The sequence below is a fragment of the Eleutherodactylus coqui genome, chromosome 7, assembly GCF_035609145.1.
Source record: "Eleutherodactylus coqui strain aEleCoq1 chromosome 7, aEleCoq1.hap1, whole genome shotgun sequence".
Taxonomy (NCBI): Eukaryota; Metazoa; Chordata; class Amphibia; order Anura; family Eleutherodactylidae; genus Eleutherodactylus; species Eleutherodactylus coqui.
This window is the reverse complement of record NC_089843.1, coordinates 219,153,989-219,174,676: the sequence shown is the minus strand read 5'-3', so window position 1 is coordinate 219,174,676 and position 20,688 is coordinate 219,153,989. Positions and strand designations below refer to the sequence as shown.

At 46.5% G+C, this 20,688-nt stretch overlaps 2 non-coding genes across 2 annotated transcripts; both read left to right on the top strand.

Annotated features, from left to right (window-relative positions):
* The first annotated feature begins 5,976 nt into the window (after positions 1–5,976).
* LOC136574135 (U2 spliceosomal RNA) lies at positions 5,977–6,173 on the top strand. Its single transcript, XR_010786252.1, has one exon. It is a non-coding gene; the product is annotated as a U2 spliceosomal RNA (small nuclear RNA).
* A 7,936-nt stretch (positions 6,174–14,109) lies between these two features.
* Positions 14,110–14,293, top strand: LOC136574146 (U2 spliceosomal RNA). Its single transcript, XR_010786262.1, has one exon. It is a non-coding gene; the product is annotated as a U2 spliceosomal RNA (small nuclear RNA).
* The last annotated feature ends 6,395 nt before the right edge of the window (positions 14,294–20,688 follow it).

Here is a 20,688-nt window from a genome sequence, read left to right as displayed (position 1 = left end):
ACATCACAATGGAGTGACATCAGCCTGCCATACACCTGGCTCATGACATCACAAGGGAGTGACATCATCAGCATTCCAAATACCTGGCTCATTTGCATACAGTATGTATGCATGTATGTGTCTATCTATCCTATCCTATCCTATCTAATCTATCTTTATTAATTACGTAGAATATAGATATGGATTATTTCTGAATTATAGATTTTGTAGATATAGATTAAAGATAGATTTAAGATTGTGTGTGTGTGTGTGATAGAGATATATATATATATCTCTATGTAAAAAAAATATAAAATCTGTAGTTATGTATGTATGGCGGGAAAAAAAGGCCTGCTGTATGTTTTTAAGTTCTTCGGATAACCATGCCATTCTATTATTCTCCTTACTAGGGTCTACTAATGCCGGCCCAGGGGAAGGCAATAAAGCCCTATGGGGCCGAAGCCAATTTCCCTCATTTCAGGTAAAAAGTTTCCATCCGTCCCCACTCGAAATGCGGCCGGCCGAAGAGATCCCTCCAACCGACCGGCCGACGCACCTTCAGAGACAAACTAGTGCTTGCTTCTAGTGTCATCGCCGGCTTAACCATCCTGGGTAGGGAGGTGACGAGTCCTGCAGCAGCAGCAGCAGCAGCAGCAGCAGCAGCAGGCTCTGCAAGCCTAGGATGCGTGAGCACGGTGCAAGAGGAAGGACTGAGGGGGGAGGGCGCGGTTGAGAAGGCGTGGGGCGGGGCTATGCAAAACTCTTCCATCTCCCTGGGTGCATTGTGGGTGCGCCCAGAGTGCCGGCTGAGCGTGTTGCCTCAAGCCTTGGAAGTGGAGTTGGGCGGGCCGGGCTGCAGGTGAAACCCATTTCGGGTTATCGCTTCTCGGCCTTTTGGCTCAGATCAAGTGTAAGGCTCGGTCTGTGTCGGAGGAGCGATCTGGGTGCGCCCAGTTTTTTGCTTGGAGCAGCATCCTACTTTCTGTGGTTTTGGACCGACAGCCTACCTTCGAAAATGTTTGGCATGAAAAATTCTATACGCTTTGAAGTTGCGCCAGGAGATTCCAACAAAAACAATGTTGTGTTCATCGTCAGAGACATCCTCCTGGAGAAAATGAAGGTTCCTAAACCAGCTATCTACAGCGTGCAGGACTTCCCACGGCAGGGTATGTACGACGTAACTTTTACGGAGGAATATATCTGCCTCAATGTATACGAATGGCTTAGAAAGAACAAAGACCTTGATTTGTTGGATGGAGTTAAGATTTCCCCACTGTTTGGCATCCATGAAAAACCAGTTCTGGTGCATGTCTATAACCCTTTTACCGAGGTTGAACTAATTAAGGTTTTCCTGAGGAGATACTGCGACCAGGTGAGAGGAGGAGACAAACAGACCAACATCCTAGGCATATTCAACTGTAAGTACAAGTTCTATTGCCGATTTAGACAGAGTGCCGACAGCATTGGAGGTGTGAAGCACCCACCGGCCAACTTTACAGTTGCAGGAAACCGAGGCTATTTAACTTACCCGGGGCAACCCACTTTTTGCCGAAATTGCTTTGAGTTCGGGCATGTAAAAACCGAATGTATGAAAGGGCAAGTATGTAGAAATTGTCAGGAAGCTGGTCACCACGCCGGAAACTGCCCGCAACCAAAGCGGTGTGACCTGTGTGGCTCCAGCGACCACATGTACAAAGACTGCACAGCGGGCATAAGGCCCAGAGCAGGAGGAGAGAGGCAAGAGGCGCCAGAACAGGAGAGAGCTGGCAAATCCCCTGGCATACAGAGGAAGGTAGAAAACCTTAAAGGTGCACAGGCTGGGGTTGCAGAGGTCACTGAAGTGGCTGGAGTTGTAGAGACCCCAGAAGTGTCTGAGACTGTTAAAGGGTCCGAGGCCTCAAAAATCGAGGCTGCAAAATTGTCTTGGGCTGCAGTGGCTGCAAAAGTGCCTACTAAAACGTCGGAGGAGGCTGGAGCGTCCGGGACTGCTAAAGCACTGGTGGTTGCCAAGGTGTCTAAAACAGCCAAAGTGACTAGAACAGCTAAAACACCTGTAGTTGCTAAATTACCTGAGATTGTGCAAAAGCCAGAGGCTGCTGGAACATCTGAGGCTGCTGAGGTATCTGAGGCCCAGGTGTCTAAGATAATTAGACACCTGGAGGAAGTAATCGAAGGGGTGGAGAGCCCGGTACATCCCTCAGACCCGGAGAACATTGCAAGTTTCTCCTCGCCAGAGACTTCCCTGTGTAAGAGGGAGGGTGGTGGGGACTTCGAAAGCTCAAGCGACGAGGAGTTCGCAAAAGTGGTGGGGGACTCTGCAAAAAAACGGAAGTGTGAGAGGAGTAAGGAGAAGCCAATGGAAACCAGCGACCCGTTGGAAAAAGTGGCGCAAGACCTTATCCTCACTACTGATAGTGGTGAGGACTTATAAGTGAACTGTTGCATAGGGTGTTCACCCTGATGTATTTAGGTAGTAGGTATATGGCATGAAATGTAATATGGGATTCATTATATGTTCACAAAATGTCCGGGTGTTTACCAGTAGGGCCAGGAGAACGGCCATACTGAGTTTTCTCAAACAAGAAAACGCGGATGTGTTTTGTCTACAAGAATGTGGCATCACTGGTGACATAAAACCTGATGAATGGCCTTGTGGGACATGTATATGGTCTGGCAGTAAAACCAACAGAAATGATGGGGTAGGCATATTGCTAAAGTCGGGGGAGGTGCAGCTAGACAGCTATACAGTAATCGAGGTGGGGAGGTGTCTGTCGGCTGTTTTGATTTATAAGAATACTAAGTTTTTGTTGGTAAATATTTATGCTCCCAGCAGCAAAAATGAAAGAAAACTTTTATTTGAAAAAATTAAATTGTTTATCCAGGGCAGAATGCCAGTAATCGTAGTGGGTGATGTGAACTGCGACCTGGACAAGAAGGCTTTTGATTTGTCTGGGAAGGCTTTATCCGAGATTATTTCTGATTTTAGGTTGCAAGATATGCAGATTTTATGTAAAGTTAATCCTAAATTATTTACTTACCATGCCGATAGAGGGGGCCTTCATTCCCGACTGGATTATTGTTTTGTTTCAGAAAATATTATACCGTTAAGTTACCAACAAAAACCAGTTATTTTTTCGGATCATGAGTGTTTGCTGTGTGGTGTGGATGTGAATGTGAGAGGGGTACATGGGAGGGGGCTGTGGAAACTCAATATAAGTCATCTGGAGAGTGAGGATGTGAGAAAGGAGTATGAGTGTCTGTATAGCAGGTGGTGTGAGAGGAAAAACAAGTTTGCTAATATTCTGCAGTGGTGGGATTGGGTAAAAAAGAAGACTAAAGCATATTTCAAGTCTTTGGGATATAAACTGGCAGCAAGAAGGCGGGAGGAGTACACAAAACTAAACACACGTCTAAGCTTTTTGGAGAGAATGAGAGAGAATGGTGTGGATGTGCAGGATGAGTTGGTGAGTGTGAGGAGAGAAATCAATAGGTACATGACAGAAAAAGGCAGAAGTATCATATACAGGGCCAAACTGGAGAAGATGGAGTATGGAGAGAAATGCTCTAGGTTTTTCTTTAAAAAAGTCTTTGCAAAGAAACCAACAATAGAGGTGGTGATGAAAGAGGATGGATGTGAGGTGAGTGGGGATGGTGTGAGTGAGGAAGTGGCTGCGTTCTATGAGGATCTGTATGCGGTGAAAGAGAGGGATGAGAGTTTGGAGAGTGAGGTGCTGAGTGTGCTAGAGAGTAAGCTTGGAGAGGGAGAGAGAGCGTCTGTGATGAGAGACATATCTATGGATGAGGTGGAGAGAGTGGTACAAGGAATGGCTGTGAATAAGACGCCTGGTGAGGATGGGTTGCCTGTGGAATTCTATCGTCTGTTGTGGAAGGTGGTGGGAGTGGATGTGTGTGCGGTGTGTAAGTATATGTGGGAGAATGTGGAAGTGGCTGAGAGTATGCGTGGGGGAGTGATTGTGTTAATACCAAAAAAAGGAAGTTTGAAAAGTCTGAAAAATTGGAGGCCCATCACGTTACTTAACTGTGATTACAAGATTTATGCGAAGATAGTGGCCAACAGAATGAGAGATGTGGTTGAATGTGTGGTGAGTGAAGAGCAATTTTGTGCGGTGCCTGGTAGAAGAGTGCAAGAGAGTCTGGTGTTGTTGAGAGATGTGTTGTGGGATTGTAAGAGTAGAGAGAAGAATGTGTATGTTGTATCGATAGATTTTGAAAAGGCGTATGATAGATTGTCTCATAGTTTTTTGTTTAGAGTGTTGTTACGAATGGGTTTCCCGAGTGATTTTGTGTGGAGAGTTCAGAGTTTGTATAATGGAATGTATAGCAGAGTGTTGGTGAATGGGTGTGTGGGGAGAAAGGTGAATGGATGTTCTGGGGTGCGGCAGGGCTGCCCGCTGTCCGCAGTCGCTTTTATTTGTGCGATTGAGCCATTGTTGTGCCTGTTGAGAAAGGACAAAGTTGTGAGAGGGATCCATATCCCAGGAAGTGGTGGGAAAGAGTTAAAGGTGTGTGCGTATATGGATGATGTGTGTGTGGTGTGCGAGTCAGAGAGTGCTGTGCGTAGAGTCAAGTTGTTAGCGTCTATTTTTTGTGGTGCGTCTGCTTCTAGAGTGAATTGGTCAAAGAGTGAATGTAAGGTGTTTGGGGAGGTAGGCGGAGTGAGAGATTTAGGTTTGAATGTAGTGTCTGGACCAATTAAAATTCTGGGGGTCATGTTTAATGACTCTGTGGATGGTAAAGAGAGTTGGGAGGCAGCAAAGGAAAGAGTGGAGAAACGGTTGACCTTCTGGAGGATGAGAGATCTTAGTCTCCTGGGAAAAATAATAGTAATCAAGAGTATTGTTCTGCCAATCTTCTTGTATGTGGCAATGATCTTCCCGCCTGACTATATGAGGCTCAGGAGTTTAAATAGGATTCTATTTGTTTTTTTCTGGGGATCTAAAATGGAGCGCTTGAAAAGAGAGACTGTGGTGAAGAATTGGAGGAATGGTGGTATGAGTTTCCCGAACCTGGAAGTTTATTTTGGAGTGAATGGATTAGTTTTTTTGTTGGCTGTGATTGAGAGAGAGAGAAAGGTGTCGTGTATGATGAGATATTTGGCTGGGCGACTGTTTGTAAGGTTGAAGTGGTGTAAGAATGACTTGAGTAAGCCTGTTGCGTTCGTGGTTCCAAAGTGGTATGAGTGGATTGTAAAGTTTGTAGAGAAGTATGAGTTGAGTGAAGTGGAAGTGAGTATGCTCAGAAATAAACGTCTGCTCGTGAGAATGATTGAGAGTAGGGAAAGGGTGAGTGAGATAAATCTGGTTGGTGGGAGGAATGTGCAGAGAGTATGGGCGAAAGTGAGAATGGATGGAATGACTGGCAGACAGAAAGAAATTGTATGGCAGAGCTTGCATGGTGTACTGCCTGTGAGAGAATTTCAGAGGAGCAGAGGTCTGATAGCAAGAGAGACCTGTCCTAGAGTCCAGTGTGGAGGCAGCGAGAGTATAGTCCACTTATTCTGGAATTGTGCCTATGCCCAGAAAGTGGTGAAAAAATTAGGACCGCTCTGTAAAGAGTTAACAGGCATTCAGTTTCTATCTTTTGAGGTACTGATGTTTGGATTAGGTGCGAGTGATGGAGTGAAAGAAAGATTGTTGTGGTTGTTTTTGTCATGTGTGAAAGAAGTGCTGTGGGATGTGAGGAACGTGTATGTGTATAAAAGAGAAGAGCTGAGTGTGAATGCGAGTGTAAGAATGGTACTGGGAAAGTTATTTATATGCTACCTATGGGATAAGAGGAGGAGGGGGGTGGATGCGGAGGGCGTTTGGAAGGTGAAGAAGTGGATTCAACTTGTTGGATTGTAAAAATAATGTTTTTTCTTTTGTGATATTGTTTTTTGTTACTGTGAAAAATAAGAACAGTAATAAAGCCTGATGATGAAAGGGATGAACGTTGCAGTAAATATGCAATGACAGTTTACTTGAAAGTAAAGTAAAGTAAGTTTTCAACCCAATCTGAGGGTATAAAAAAAAAAAAAAAAATCTGTTCTTATCAGTTTAATATCTGATACGTCCCCTATCTGGGGACCATATATTAAATGGATTTTTAGAACAGGGAGCTGGAAAAAGAGCTTGCTCTGTCCACTCCGCGCATTGACCTGGTATTGCAGTACCTCCAGGACCGGTGCACCCCCTTTCCTACAGCAGTTTCCAAAAGCAGAAAAACAACACTGACGAGCAAGAGGTGCAGCGCAGCTGTGGCTGCTTCTGCTGCTAACAAACGAGCACTTTGATTGACACTCAGCCCGTCTGCTGCCGTGGAGCTCGCAACATTGTATCCACTGAGCAGCTGCGTCTGCCAGAGTGTGCACAGCACAGGTACAACTGGAAGCAAAACAACACACACCAGTTCATATGCCAGCCGCACTCTATAGTTCGTACCTACCGCTGCGCTAATAGCCAAGTTGGAAACATCGGGCAGGCACAGCGTATCCTGGCAGCCTGCGTCTGTATGCTCCACGTATTCGGGTCATGGGTGTATGTGCTGGGGGTGCGGTCGTACCTGGGGCCCGGAGCCCTAGGGGGCCCATAAAGTCTCTCTTCCCCACATTGTAAACCAATGCTATCAATGAAGCTTTATAGTTTGGGGGCCCAGTCCCAGACTTTGTACTGGGGCCCCGCAGCTTCAAGTTACACCTCCGGATCAGGATAATGCTAGGCCATTCCAACCAGCCTGTGTGAGTGACCTGCAGTCGCTGGTAGTCGAAAAACTGCAGCGCTCCACGCGGGCTGAGATACACGCTCCACGTGGGATGATCCAGGCCAACGCTTACAGATGGAGCAACACCCGGGGAGCAAAGAACTCCAACGAACGGACGTCTACTTTAAAAGGATGTATTGCTTTATTCAATGCATGGACACAGAAACAGTTCAACCGCTCGCTAAAGACCGCAGTCAATACAGTAAAGAAAGAAATGTGTCTGTTTAATGTAAACTTGCACGGATCTCGTTTGTGAGCCACTGACTGAATGAATGCTGCTGCTGCCGCTGCCGCAGCTGCATGTCTGAAACGTGGTCTGACGTTACATGCACCAGCAGGGATAAGGCCTTGCCTATAAGCATTCCCCAGCTGGCAAAAACGGAACCTCCCTGCCTATTCCTCACCGTGGAAGAACGGAACCTACCTTTTTTTTAAAAAAAAGAAAGCCACAGCAGCAGCCAACTAGATTTTGGTAGGCCGCTGTCTCCCCCTTGTGTGCTGCATTAAAAATGCACTCCGCTAAAAATAACTGATCCACGAAATAGAGCGTAGGGAGAGAATGAGGCTTCGAGATGAGCCGTCAGGCTATGATAAATTGTATCACACCTGGACGATATGGATAGATGCCCGGAGCTCACCCCTATTTACTAGGTGGTTACAGACAGGGACATGTGAGTAACACGTTTAAACCACAATCGTAAAGAGAAACAACAATCCCGGAGCCCGCCCCCCCCCCCCCCTTTTTGTTTTATTTTCTCTTTCTCCCGTGTCATAGATACCTACCCTCCCTTACCGCTCCCCCCCCCCCCCCTTCCCCTGTTTGTAGACCTTATAAAATATCACAGACAAACATGATATAGTTCAACTCGAAATTTATTTATTAAGTTTCATTGTCAAAGTTATTTTTACATTGCTTTGAGATAAGGCAAAAGTTTCCCCCCCCCCTCCATGAAACCAATAAAACCTATATTGAATAAAATAAAAATGATGCAGTTACCGGTAGTTCTGCAGTTGCCGGTAGGTAGTTCTGCAGTTGCCGGTAGGTAGTTCTGCAGTTGCCGGTAGGTAGTTCTGCAGTTGCCGGTAGGTAGTTCTGCAGTTGCCGGTAGGTAGTTCTGCAGTTGCCGGTAGGTAGTTCTGCAGTTGCCGGTAGGTAGTTTTGCAGTTGCCGGTAGTTTTGCAGTTGCCGGTAGTTTTGCAGTTACCGGTAGTTTTGCAGTTACCGGTAGTTTTGCAGTTACCGGTAGTTTTGCAGTTACCGGTAGTTCTGCAGCTTCTTGGTAGAGATAAAGACCATCTCCCGTCTCCCAGCTGCAGCAGAGACTGACTAAAATCGCTGCCAAGCCCGGTATTTATGCTTCTAAATTGATGACATCACAATGGAGTGACATCAGCCTGCCATACACCTGGCTCATGACATCACAAGGGAGTGACATCATCAGCATTCCAAACAGCTGGCTCATTTGCATACAGTATGTCTGTATGACATCACAAGGGAGTGACATCATCAGCATTCCAAACACCTGGCTCATTTGCATACAGTATGTATGTATGTATGACATCACAAGGGAGTGACATCATCAGCATTCCAAATACCTGGCTCATTTGCATACAGTATGTATGCATGTATGTGTCTATCTATCCTATCCTATCCTATCTAATCTATCTTTATTAATTACGTAGAATATAGATATGGATTATTTCTGAATTATAGATTTTGTAGATATAGATTAAACATAGATTTAAGATTGTGTGTGTGTGTGTGTGTGATATATATATATATATATATATATATATCTATATATATATATATATATATAGATATATATATATATAGATATGTAAAAAAAATATAAAATCTGTAGTTATGTATGTATGACCGAAAAAAAAGGCCTGCTGTATGTTTTTAAGTTCTTCGGATGACCATGCCGTTCTATAATTCTCCTTACTAGGGTCTACTAATGCCGGCCCAGGGAAAGGCAATAAAGCCCTATGGGGCCGAAGCCAATTTCCCTCATTTCAGGTAAAAAGTTTCCATCCGTCCCCACTCGAAATGCGGCCGGCCGAAGAGATCCCTCCAACCGACCGGCCCACGCACCTTCAGAGACAAACTAGTGCTTGCTTCTAGTGTCATCGCCGGCTTAACCATCCTGGGTAGGGAGGTGACGAGTCCTGCAGCAGCAGCAGCAGGCTCTACAAGCCTAGGATGCGTGAGCACGGTGCAAGAGGAAGGACTGAGGGGGGGGAGGGCGCGGTTGAGAAGGCGTGGGGCGGGGCTATGCAAAACTCTCCCAGCTGCCTGGGTGCATTGTGGGTGCGCCCAGAGTGCCGGCTGAGCCTGTTGCCTCAAGCCTTGGAAGTGGAGTTGGGCGGGCCGGGCTGCAGGTGAAACCTATTTCGGGTTATCGCTTCTCGGCCTTTTGGCTAAGATCAAGTGTAAAGCTTGGTCTTGGCTGCGGGCCGTGGGTGTGCTGGGGTTTTCCCAGTGAGAAGGATCGCTTCATCTGTGGTGTTACACCGACAGTTACCTTGCAGAATGTCTGGAATTAAGAACACTATCCGGTTTGAGGTGGAGTCCACAAGCAGCCTGAAGAATAATGTGGTTTATATCGTCCGGGACATACTACTGGAAAAAGGTGATGTACCATTGGAGGAGATTTACAGTGTGCAAGACTTTCCCCGTCAGGGGCAATATGATGTCACTTTTTGTGATGAAGGGGCATGTTTAAATGTTTTTGAATGGCTGCGAAGCCGGAGAGACACTGAGCTCCTTAACGGGGTTAAAATAACCCCCCTGTTTGGCTTGCAGGAGAAGATAGTGACTGTTCATGTGTTTAACCCTTACACGGATGTGGGCCTCCTTTTCAGCTTCCTTGAGCAGTATTGTGACCATGTGCGTGGAGGTGAAAAACAAAAGAACATTCTGGGGATCTTCAACTGTAAATATAAATTTATTGTGAGACTGAAGAGGAACCCAAGTCGCATTGGGGGAGTGATGCACCCCCCTGCAAATTTTTCTATAGCTGGCTACCGTGGTTACCTATATTATTCAGGACAGCCGACCTATTGCCGGAATTGTGAGCAGTTTGGCCACATAAAAGCTGACTGTACCAAGGGCCTGGTATGCAGAAACTGCAAGGGAGGTGGGCACCATGCTGGCGACTGCCCTATGCCAAAGCGGTGCGATCTTTGCGGGTCGTCTGAACATGTGGTGAAGGATTGCCCGGCGAATGGTGGGTCTGGTGGCTGGCGGCGAGCTCCTGACGAGGGAGCAGCCAGCAAGGTGAGTGCTGCTGCGGGTGTGGCTGCTGCAGAGCCTCGGTCATCAGCTGTGGCTAACGAGGTGCCTGTCCAGCCTGAGCAGGGAACTGCTAAGTGTGTTGCACCTGCTGTTCCAGTGAAAGCTAAGGCAGTGAGAGCTGTGTCTGTGTCTGCTAAAGCAGGAAAAGAGGAGGACATAAAGCGGAAGGTGGATACGCAGAAAGTGCCTGAGATAGAGACTGCGTCAGAGGCCCAGGTTGCCAGTGTCATAAGACAACTAGAGGAGGTTATTGAGGGGGTTGAGAGCCCTGTCCACCCCTCAGACCCGGCAAATATTGGCAGTTTCTCATCTCCAGAGACTAGTTTGTGTCACAGGGAGGGTGGTGGGAATAAAAATGATGCTAGCGATAGTGAAATGGAGTTCATACCAGTGGCAAGTAAAAAAGTTGCCAAAAAAAGAAAAAATGAGGCGGGTAAGGCGGAAAGAGTGGAAGTCAGCAACCCGTTTGAAAAACTGGCGCCGGACATTGGTGACAGTAGCGAAAGTGATGCTGATTTATGATACAAGGTCTATGTGAGCCTTGGCCTTTTTGTGGAATGATATCTGCAGAATTATATATATAATGGTTTTTGTTATTCACTCGCAGAATGTCAGAGTGTTCCAGAATAAGGCCAGGAGAGCGGCTATATTAAGTCTACTCAGACAAGAGAAGGCTTCAGTGATATGCTTACAAGAGTGTGGCATAAAAAATGTAATTAGTTCTGATGAATGGCCACATGGGGGCGCTGTGTGGTCTGGTGGTGGAGGTAACCGAAATAATGGAGTGGCTATCCTGATTAATTCAGGTGAGGTAACACTGCAGAGCTATGTGGTGATAGAGGAGGGGAGGTGTGTGTCCGCTGTGCTGCTGCATGGGAATGTACAGGTGCGTTTAATTAATGTGTATGCACCCACCTGCAAAAATGAAAGGAGGAGATTATTTGAAAAAATTCAGTTATTTATTCAGGGCAGGATGCCGACTATTTTAGTTGGAGACTTTAATTGCGACATTAGCAAAAGTTCCCTTGATGTCTCCGGGAAAATGTTATGTGAAATTGTGTCTGATTTTCATTTACAGGATGTGCAGGTGTTGTGTAACGTCAGGCCGCTAATGCCTACTTACCATGCGGACAGGGGTGGGATCCACTCCAGGCTGGATTATTGTTTTATTTCTAATGAGTTTGATGCCATAAGTTATAGGCAAAAGCCTGTAGTATTCTCAGACCATGAGTCTGTCCTATGTGAGGTGGATGTCAGGGGGAGTGCGGTGTGGGGGAGGGGGTTGTGGAAGTGTAACATCAGTCATTTGGAGAGTGAGGAAGTAAGGTTACAGTATGAATGTGAGTATAAGAGGTGGAGTGAGAGGAAGAAGGAGTTCAGGAGTATCTTGCAGTGGTGGGACTGGGTGAAGGGGAGAACAAAATGTTTCTTTAAAGCTATTGGTTATAAGAATGCTGCCAAAGAGAGAAAGGAGTATGAGAGGCTGAATGGTTGGCTGACCCTGCTGATGAGGCTCAGGGACAGCGGGGTGGAGGTACAGAATGACATCATGTTAGTGAAGAGGGAAATAAATAACTACATGACCAAAAAGGGTAGGGGTATTATATACCGAGCAAAGCTAGAGAAGATGGAGCAGGATGAGAAGTGTTCCCGTTTCTTCTTTAAGAAGGTGTTTGCAAGAAAGCCCACTATTGATACTGTGGTGAGAGGGGATGGAAGTGAGGTGGGGAGAGAGGAGGTGAGAGAAGAAGTAGCCTCATTCTATGAGGATCTATATGCTGAGAAGTGGAGGGATGAAAGGCTGGAGAGCGATGTGCTGAGCGTGCTGGAAAACAAGCTTGATGTGTGTGAACAGGGCTCTGTCATGCGGGACATATCCTGCGAGGAGGTTTGGGATGTTGTGCAGAGGATGGCTGCAAATAAGACTCCAGGGGAAGACGGTTTGCCGGCTGAGTTCTATCGCCGTCTGTGGAATGTGGTGGGGAAGGATGTATGTGAAGTATGTAAGTATATGTGGGTGAATGTGGAGATGGCTGACAGTATGCGTGGGGGTGTGTGTGTGCTAATACCAAAAAAGGGAGATCTGAGGCAGTTAAAGAATTGGCGTCCTATTACTTTATTGAATTGTGATTACAAGATCTACGCCAAAGTGATTGCGAATCGTATGCGTGATGTGGTTGAATGTGTTGTGGGTGATGATCAGTTTTGTGCGGTGCCTGGGAGACGTGTGCATGAGAGTCTGTGTCTGTTGAGGGATTGTCTGTGGGATTGCAAGAGTAGAAAGAAAAATGCGTATTTGGTGTCTATTGATTTTGAAAAAGCGTATGATAGATTGTCACATAGTTTTTTGTTCCGTGTGTTGTTGCGAATGGGGTTTCCGTCTGATTTTGTGTGCAGAGTGAGAAGTTTGTATGATAGGATATATAGCAGAATGTTGGTGAATGGTAGTGTTGGAAGGAGAGTGAATGTGTTGTCTGGTGTGCGCCAGGGTTGCCCGCTCTCGCCAGTTGCTTTCATCTGCGCGATTGAGCCCTTGTTGTGTTTGCTGAGGCGTGATAAGATTGTGAGAGGTGTGCTTGTTCCGGGTAGTGGGGGGAGAGAACTGAAGGTGAATGCATATATGGATGATGTGTGTGTGCTGTGTGATTCTGAGTGTGCGGTGAGACGTGTGAAGTTGCTTGTGTCTATTTTTTGTGGGGCATCTGCTTTTAGGGTTAATTGGGACAAAAGCGAATGCAAAGTGTTTGGGGATGCGGTACTTAGTCCTGATGCTGGCATGAAGGAGGTCTCTGGACCAATTAAGGTCTTAGGCATTCAGTTTAATGAGAGGCTGGATGGGAAGGATAGCTGGAGTGAGGTGAAACAGAAAGCTGAGAGGCGCCTGAACTTCTGGAAGATGAGAAGCCTTACCTTTATAGGTAAGACAGTCATTATAAAGAGCATTATTTTGCCGATGTTTTTGTTCGTGGCAATGGTTTTTCCGCCAGGATATATGGGACTGAGAAGTTTAAATAGGGTCCTTTTTGTTTTCTTCTGGGGGTCCAGAATGGAGAGGTTGAGGAGGGAGGTAGTAGTCAGGAGTTGGAGGAAAGGGGGAATGAGCTTCCCAAATCTGGAGGTTTTTTTTGGAACCAACATATTGGTTTTTCTGTTAGTTGCAATTAGCAAAGAGAGAAAGTTTGCATGCATGATGAAGTTTCTGGCTGGGAGAGTGTTTGTGAGAATGAAGTGGTGTGAGAGGGATCTGACAAAGCCGGTTGCTTTTGAGGTACCTGAATGGTACGAATGGGTAGTAAAGTTTGTGGAGAAGAATGAGTTGTGTGAGGTTGAGGTGAGTGTGTTGAGGAATAAGTGTATGGTGCGTAGGATGATTGAGAGTAAGGATGAGATGTGTGATATAAATTCAGTGAGTGGTGCGAATGTGGAGAAAGTATGGAAGAAAGTGCGAATGGAGGGGATGACAAACAGGCAGAAGGAGATAGTATGGATGAGTTTGCATGGGGTATTACCGGTGCGAGAATTTCAGAGGAATAGAGGATTGGTGGCGAGTGACAGATGTCCTAGAGATGGATGTAGTGGGTATGAGAATATAGTGCATCTCTTCTGGAATTGCAGTTATGCACGGAGGGTTCTGAGGAGACTAGGACCGCTATTGAAAGAAATAACGGGGGTTAGTTTTCTGTCCTTTGAGCTTCTGATGTTCGGTCTGGCTGTGAGTGATGGTGTGAAAGAGAGGTTGTTGTGGCTGTTTTTGGCGTGTGTGAAGGAAGTGTTGTGGGATGTGAGGAATGTGTATGTGTATAAAAGAATGGAACTGAGTGAGAGGGATAGTGTGCGAATGGTGTTAGGGAAACTGTATTTTTGTTATTTGTGGGATAAAAGAAAGCAGGGGGTGGATGCAGAGGGAATATGGAAGATACTCAAGTGGAAACAACTTGTAAATTTGTCATGAGTTTTGTGATTTGTATTGTTACCTTTGTTGAAAATAAATGCCTGATGATGAGATGGGTGAGTACTGCAGCAGTGCAGTTGGAAAGCTGCTTGAGTTTGCATTGAGTACTATTAACCCAATCTGAGGGTTAAAAAAAAAAAAAAAAAAAATCTGTTCTTATCAGTTTAATATCTGATACGTCCCCTATCTGGGGACCATATATTAAATGGATTTTTAGAACAGGGAGCTGGAAAAAGAGCTTGCTCTGTCCACTCCGCGCATTGACCTGGTATTGCAGTACCTCCAGGACCGGTGCACCCCCTTTCCTACAGCAGTTTCCAAAAGCAGAAAAACAACACTGACGAGCAAGAGGTGCAGCGCAGCTGTGGCTGCTTCTGCTGCTAACAAACGAGCACTTTGATTGACACTCAGCCCGTCTGCTGCCGTGGAGCTCGCAACATTGTATCCACTGAGCAGCTGCGTCTGCCAGAGTGTGCACAGCACAGGTACAACTGGAAGCAAAACAACACACACCAGTTCATATGCCAGCCGCACTCTATAGTTCGTACCTACCGCTGCGCTGATAGCCAAGTTGGAAACATCGGGCAGGCACAGCGTATCCTGGCAGCCTGCGTCTGTATGCTCCACGTATTCGGGTCATGGGTGTATGTGCTGGGGGTGCGGTCGTACCTGGGGCCCGGAGCCCTAGGGGGCCCATAAAGTCTCTCTTCCCCACATTGTAAACCAATGCTATCAATGAAGCTTTATAGTTTGGGGGCCCAGTCCCAGACTTTGTACTGGGGCCCCGCAGCTTCAAGTTACACCTCCGGATCAGGATAATGCTAGGCCATTCCAACCAGCCTGTGTGAGTGACCTGCAGTCGCTGGTAGTCGAAAAACTGCAGCGCTCCACGCGGGCTGAGATACACGCTCCACGTGGGATGATCCAGGCCAACGCTTACAGATGGAGCAACACCCGGGGAGCAAAGAACTCCAACGAACGGACGTCTACTTTAAAAGGATGTATTGCTTTATTCAATGCATGGACACAGAAACAGTTCAACCGCTCGCTAAAGACCGCAGTCAATACAGTAAAGAAAGAAATGTGTCTGTTTAATGTAAACTTGCACGGATCTCGTTTGTGAGCCACTGACTGACTGAATGAATGCTGCTGCTGCCGCTGCCGCAGCTGCATGTCTGAAACGTGGTCTGACGTTACATGCACCAGCAGGGATAAGGCCTTGCCTATAAGCATTCCCCAGCTGGCAAAAACGGAACCTCCCTGCCTATTCCTCACCGTGGAAGAACGGAACCTACCTTTTTTTTAAAAAAAAGAAAGCCACAGCAGCAGCCAACTAGATTTTGGTAGGCCGCTGTCTCCCCCTTGTGTGCTGCATTAAAAATGCACTCCGCTAGAAATAACTGATCCACGAAATAGAGCGTAGGGAGAGAATGAGGCTTCGAGATGAGCCGTCAGGCTATGATAAATTGTATCACACCTGGGCGATATGGATAGATGCCCGGAGCTCACCCCTATTTACTAGGTGGTTACAGACAGGGACATGTGAGTAACACGTTTAAACCACAATCGTAAAGAGAAACAACAATCCCGGAGCCCGCCCCCCTCCCCCCTTTTTGTTTTATTTTCTCTTTCTCCCGTGTCATAGATACCTACCCTCCCTTACCGCTCCCCCCCCCCCCCCCTTCCCCTGTTTGTAGACCTTATAAAATATCACAGACAAACATGATATAGTTCAACTCGAAATTTATTTATTAAGTTTCATTGTCAAAGTTATTTTTACATTGCTTTGAGATAAGGCAAAAGTTTCCCCCCCCCCCTCCATGAAACCAATAAAACCTATATTGAATAAAATAAAAATGATGCAGTTACCGGTAGTTCTGCAGTTGCCGGTAGGTAGTTCTGCAGTTGCCGGTAGGTAGTTCTGCAGTTGCCGGTAGGTAGTTCTGCAGTTGCCGGTAGGTAGTTTTGCAGTTGCCGGTAGGTAGTTCTGCAGTTGCCGGTAGGTAGTTTTGCAGTTACCGGTAGTTTTGCAGTTGCCGGTAGTTTTGCAGTTGCCGGTAGTTTTGCAGTTACCGGTAGTTTTGCAGTTACCGGTAGTTCTGCAGCTTCTTGGTAGAGATAAAGACCATCTCCCGTCTCCCAGCTGCAGCAGAGACTGACTAAAATCGCTGCCAAGCCCGGTATTTATGCTTCTAAATTGATGACATCACAATGGAGTGACATCAGCCTGCCATACACCTGGCTCATGACATCACAAGGGAGTGACATCATCAGCATTCCAAACAGCTGGCTCATTTGCATACAGTATGTCTGTATGACATCACAAGGGAGTGACATCATCAGCATTCCAAACACCTGGCTCATTTGCATACAGTATGTATGTATGTATGACATCACAAGGGAGTGACATCATCAGCATTCCAAATACCTGGCTCATTTGCATACAGTATGTATGCATGTATGTGTCTATCTATCCTATCCTATCCTATCTAATCTATCTTTATTAATTACGTAGAATATAGATATGGATTATTTCTGAATTATAGATTTTGTAGATATAGATTAAAGATAGATTTAAGATTGTGTGTGTGTGTGTCTGTGTGTGTGTGTGATATATATAGATATATAGATATATATCTATATAGATATGTAAAAAAAATATAAAATCTGTAGTTATGTATGTATGACGGGAAAAAAAGGGCTGCTGTATGTTTTTAAGTTCTTCGGATGACCATGCCGTTCTATTATTCTCCTTACTAGGGTCTACTAATGCCGGCCCAGGGAAAGGCAATAAAGCCCTATGGGGCCGAAGCCAATTTCCCTCATTTCAGGTAAAAAGTTTCCATCCGTCCCCACTGGAAATGCGGCCGGCCGAAGAGATCCCTCCAACCGACCGGCCGACGCACCTTCAGAGACAAACTAGTGCTTGCTTCTAGTGTCATCGCCGGCTTAACCATCCTGGGTAGGGAGGTGACGAGTCCTGCAGCAGCAGCAGCAGCAGGCTCTACAAGCCTAGGATGCGTGAGCACGGTGCAAGAGGAAGGACTGAGGGGGGGGAGGGCGCGGTTGAGAAGGCGTGGGGCGGGGCTATGCAAAACTCTCCCAGCTGCCTGGGTGCATTGTGGGTGCGCCCAGAGTGCCGGCTGAGCCTGTTGCCTCAAGCCTTGGAAGTGGAGTTGGGCGGGCCGGGCTGCAGGTGAAACCTATTTCGGGTTATCGCTTCTCGGCCTTTTGGCAAAGATCAAGTGTAAAGCTTGGTCTGAGCTGTGGGCCGTGGGTGTGCTGGGGTTCACCCAGTGAGAAGGATCACTTTATCTGTGGTGTTACACCGACAGTTACCTTGCAGGATGTACGGCATCAAGAACACGATCCGGTTTGAGGTGGAGTCCAAGAGCAGCCTAAAGAACAACCTGGTTTACATCGTCCGGGACGTACTGTTGGAAAAAGGTGATGTACCTGTGGAGGAGATTTATAGTGTCCAGGACTTTCCCCGTCAGGGGCAATATGATGTCACTTTTTGTGATGAAGGGGCATGCCTAAACGTGTTTGAATGGCTGCGAACCCAGAGAGACACTGAGTTCCTTAACGGGGTTAAAATAACCCCCCTGTTTGGCTTGCAGGAGAGGCTGGTGACTGTGCACGTGTTTAACCCCTACACGGATGTGGGCCTCCTTTTCAGTTTCCTTGAGCAGTATTGCGACCACGTACGAGGTGGTGAAAAACAGAAGAATATCCTAGGAATATTTAATTGTAAATATAAATTCATGGTGAGACTGAAGAGGAACCCAAGTCGTATCGGGGGAGTGATGCACCCCCCTGCCAATTTTTCCATTGCTGGCTACCGTGGCTACTTACATTATGCGGGACAGCCGACCTATTGCCGGAATTGCGAGCAGTTTGGTCACATTAAAGCGGACTGTACCAAAGGCCTTGTGTGCAGAAACTGCAAGGGTGTTGGGCACCATGCTGGCGACTGCCCTAAGCCAAAGAGGTGCGATCTTTGTGGGTCGTCTGAGCACGTGGTGAAAGATTGCCCGGCGAACGGTGGTTTTGGTGGCTGGCGGCGACCCCCTGAGGAGGGAGCAGCAGCCAGCAAGGCGAGCACGTCTGCAGGTGCGGCTGCTGCAGAACCTCGGCCATCAGCTGCAGCTAATGAGGTGTCTGTCCAGCCTGAGCAGGGAGCTGCTGAGAGAGTTACACCTGTTGTTCCTGTGAGAGCCAAGGCAGTGAGAGCTGCAGCTGCGTCTGTGTCTGCGGCTGCTAAAGCAGGAAAAGAGGAGGAAATTAAGAGGAAGGTGGATACCCAAAAAGTACCTGAGACGCCGCATGTTGGGAGTGCTACTCCGGAAGAGCAGGTGGTTGGGGTTATCAGACAGTTGGAGGAGATCATCGAGGAAGTGGACAGCCCCATTAACCCCTCAGGGAACATTGAGGAATTTTCCTCCCCTGAGACAGTCCTGAGTAAGAGGGAGGGGGGAGGTGGAGGTGGTGGGCTGAATGACTCCAGTGAGGAGGAGTTTGTGGAGGTGGCTGGAAAGAACACAGCCAAAAAAAGAAGGTGCACAAAAAGTAAAGAGACGCTCATGGAGGTCAGTAACCCTTTCGAGACTTTGGCGCAAGACCTGGAGTGCTCAGGTGAGAGTGGCGAGGACTTATAAAATGAGCCACAAAGTGTCTATATAATCCTGTGTATTTAGTGGTTTAGCCACTTTAAGTGGAAGGCATATAAGTGTATGACATTTGTTAAAAGGTCTTTGCGTGAACTAAGACATTTTTCTGCAAAGGTATAACAATTATGGTTTTGAATATATGTTCCCAGAACGTGCGCGTTTTTAAATCAAAGGCCAGAAGGGCAGCAATTTTTAGTTTTTTGCATCAGAAGAATGCTGATTTATTTTGCTTGCAGGAGTGTGGTATAGACACTGATGTCAGCCCGTCAGAATGGCCTTATGGTGCTGCAGCATGGTCGGGGAGTACACATAACAAAAACGACGGAGTCGGTATACTTATTAACTCCAGAGAGTTGGCGCTACAGAGTAGCGAAATAATTGAGGCGGGAAGATGCATCTCCGCGGTGTTATTATATAGAGGTACGCAATTCCGTGTTATTAATGTGTATGCACCTGCGGAGAAGCATGAGAGGAGCGCTCTATTTAACAAAATAAAGTTTTTCATGCAAGGAAGGACACCTACCGTCCTCATAGGGGACATGAATTGTGACCTCTCAAAAAAATCGTTTGACGTGTCTGCAAAATGTTTATTTGAACTATGCTCTGATTTTCACCTGAGGGATATCCAACAGGCGTGTGGCATATCCCCTCAGCTTAATACATACCATGCGGACAGGGGTGGAGTCCACTCCAAAATTGATTATTGTTTTTTATCAGAAGGTCTATCTGCCACAAGTTATGTTCAAGAGATGGCGCTATTCTCAGATCATGAGTGTCTGTTATGTGGGGTGGAGGTAGGGAACGGTGTTGTGTGGGGGAGGGGAGTCTGGAAGCTGAACCTCAAGCTTCTGGAGGGACAGGACATAAAAAAACAATATGAAAGTCTGTATAGGAGGTGGAGGGACAGAAAGGGGGACTTTGTAAATGTCTTAGATTGGTGGGATTGGGTAAAGGGGAAAACTAAAACCTTTTTCAAGTCGGCAGGATACAAAGTAGCCAGGGAAAGGAAGGCAGAGTACGTGAGGCTTGGCAACAAACTAAGCCTGTTGATAAAATTGCGCGATAACGGAAGAGATGTGCAAGAAAACATCTTGAGAACCAGAAGAGAGATAAATAATTATCTAGTGGAAAAAGGGAAGAGCATAATGTACCGCGCTAAATTAGACAAGATGCTGCATGATGAGACATGTTCGCGGTTCTTTTTTAAAAAAGTGTTTTCTAAAAAACCTACCTTCGAAGTAATAGAGAGAGATACAGGAGGGGAGGTGAGGGGGGAGGAGGTGTACGAAGAGGTAGCATCCTTCTATGAGGACTTATATAAGGTAAAATGGAGGGATGAAGTCCTGGAGGATGACGTGTTAACCACACTTGAAAACAAGTTAGGGGAGGCGGACCAAGTGTCCATCACACATGACATCACCGCTAAAGAAGTGTGGGAGGCGGTCCAGAGTATGGCCGCTAATAAAACGCCTGGTATGGATGGGTTACCGATTGAATATTATCGTATGCTGTGGAGTGTGATAGGGAAAGATGTGTGTGAAGTGTGCCAGTACATGTGGGTGAATGTGGATATGGCTGAAAGTATGCGAGGTGGACTGGTTGTATTAATCCCCAAAAAGGGCAATCTGAAAAATTTAAAAAATTGGCGTCCGATTACGCTTCTTAATGCTGACTATAAAATTTATGCTAAAATCATTGCAAATCGGATGCGTGCGGTAGTGGAGAGCGTGGTGAGCGAGGACCAGTACTGTGCGGTGCCCGGTAGGAGGGTGCATGAGAGTCTGTGTCTGGTGCGGGATTGTCTGGGAGATTGTAAGGAGCGAAAGAAGAGTGTGTATGTGGTGAGCTTGGACTTTGAAAAAGCGTATGACAGGTTGTCGCATGGATTCTTGTTCCGAGTGTTGGTGTGTATGGGGTTCCCGGGTATGTTTGTAGAGCGAGTGAGGAGTCTGTATGAAAGGATTTATAGTAGTATGTTAGTGAATGGGAAGGTTGGAAGGAGAGTGAATGTGATGTCTGGTGTGCGT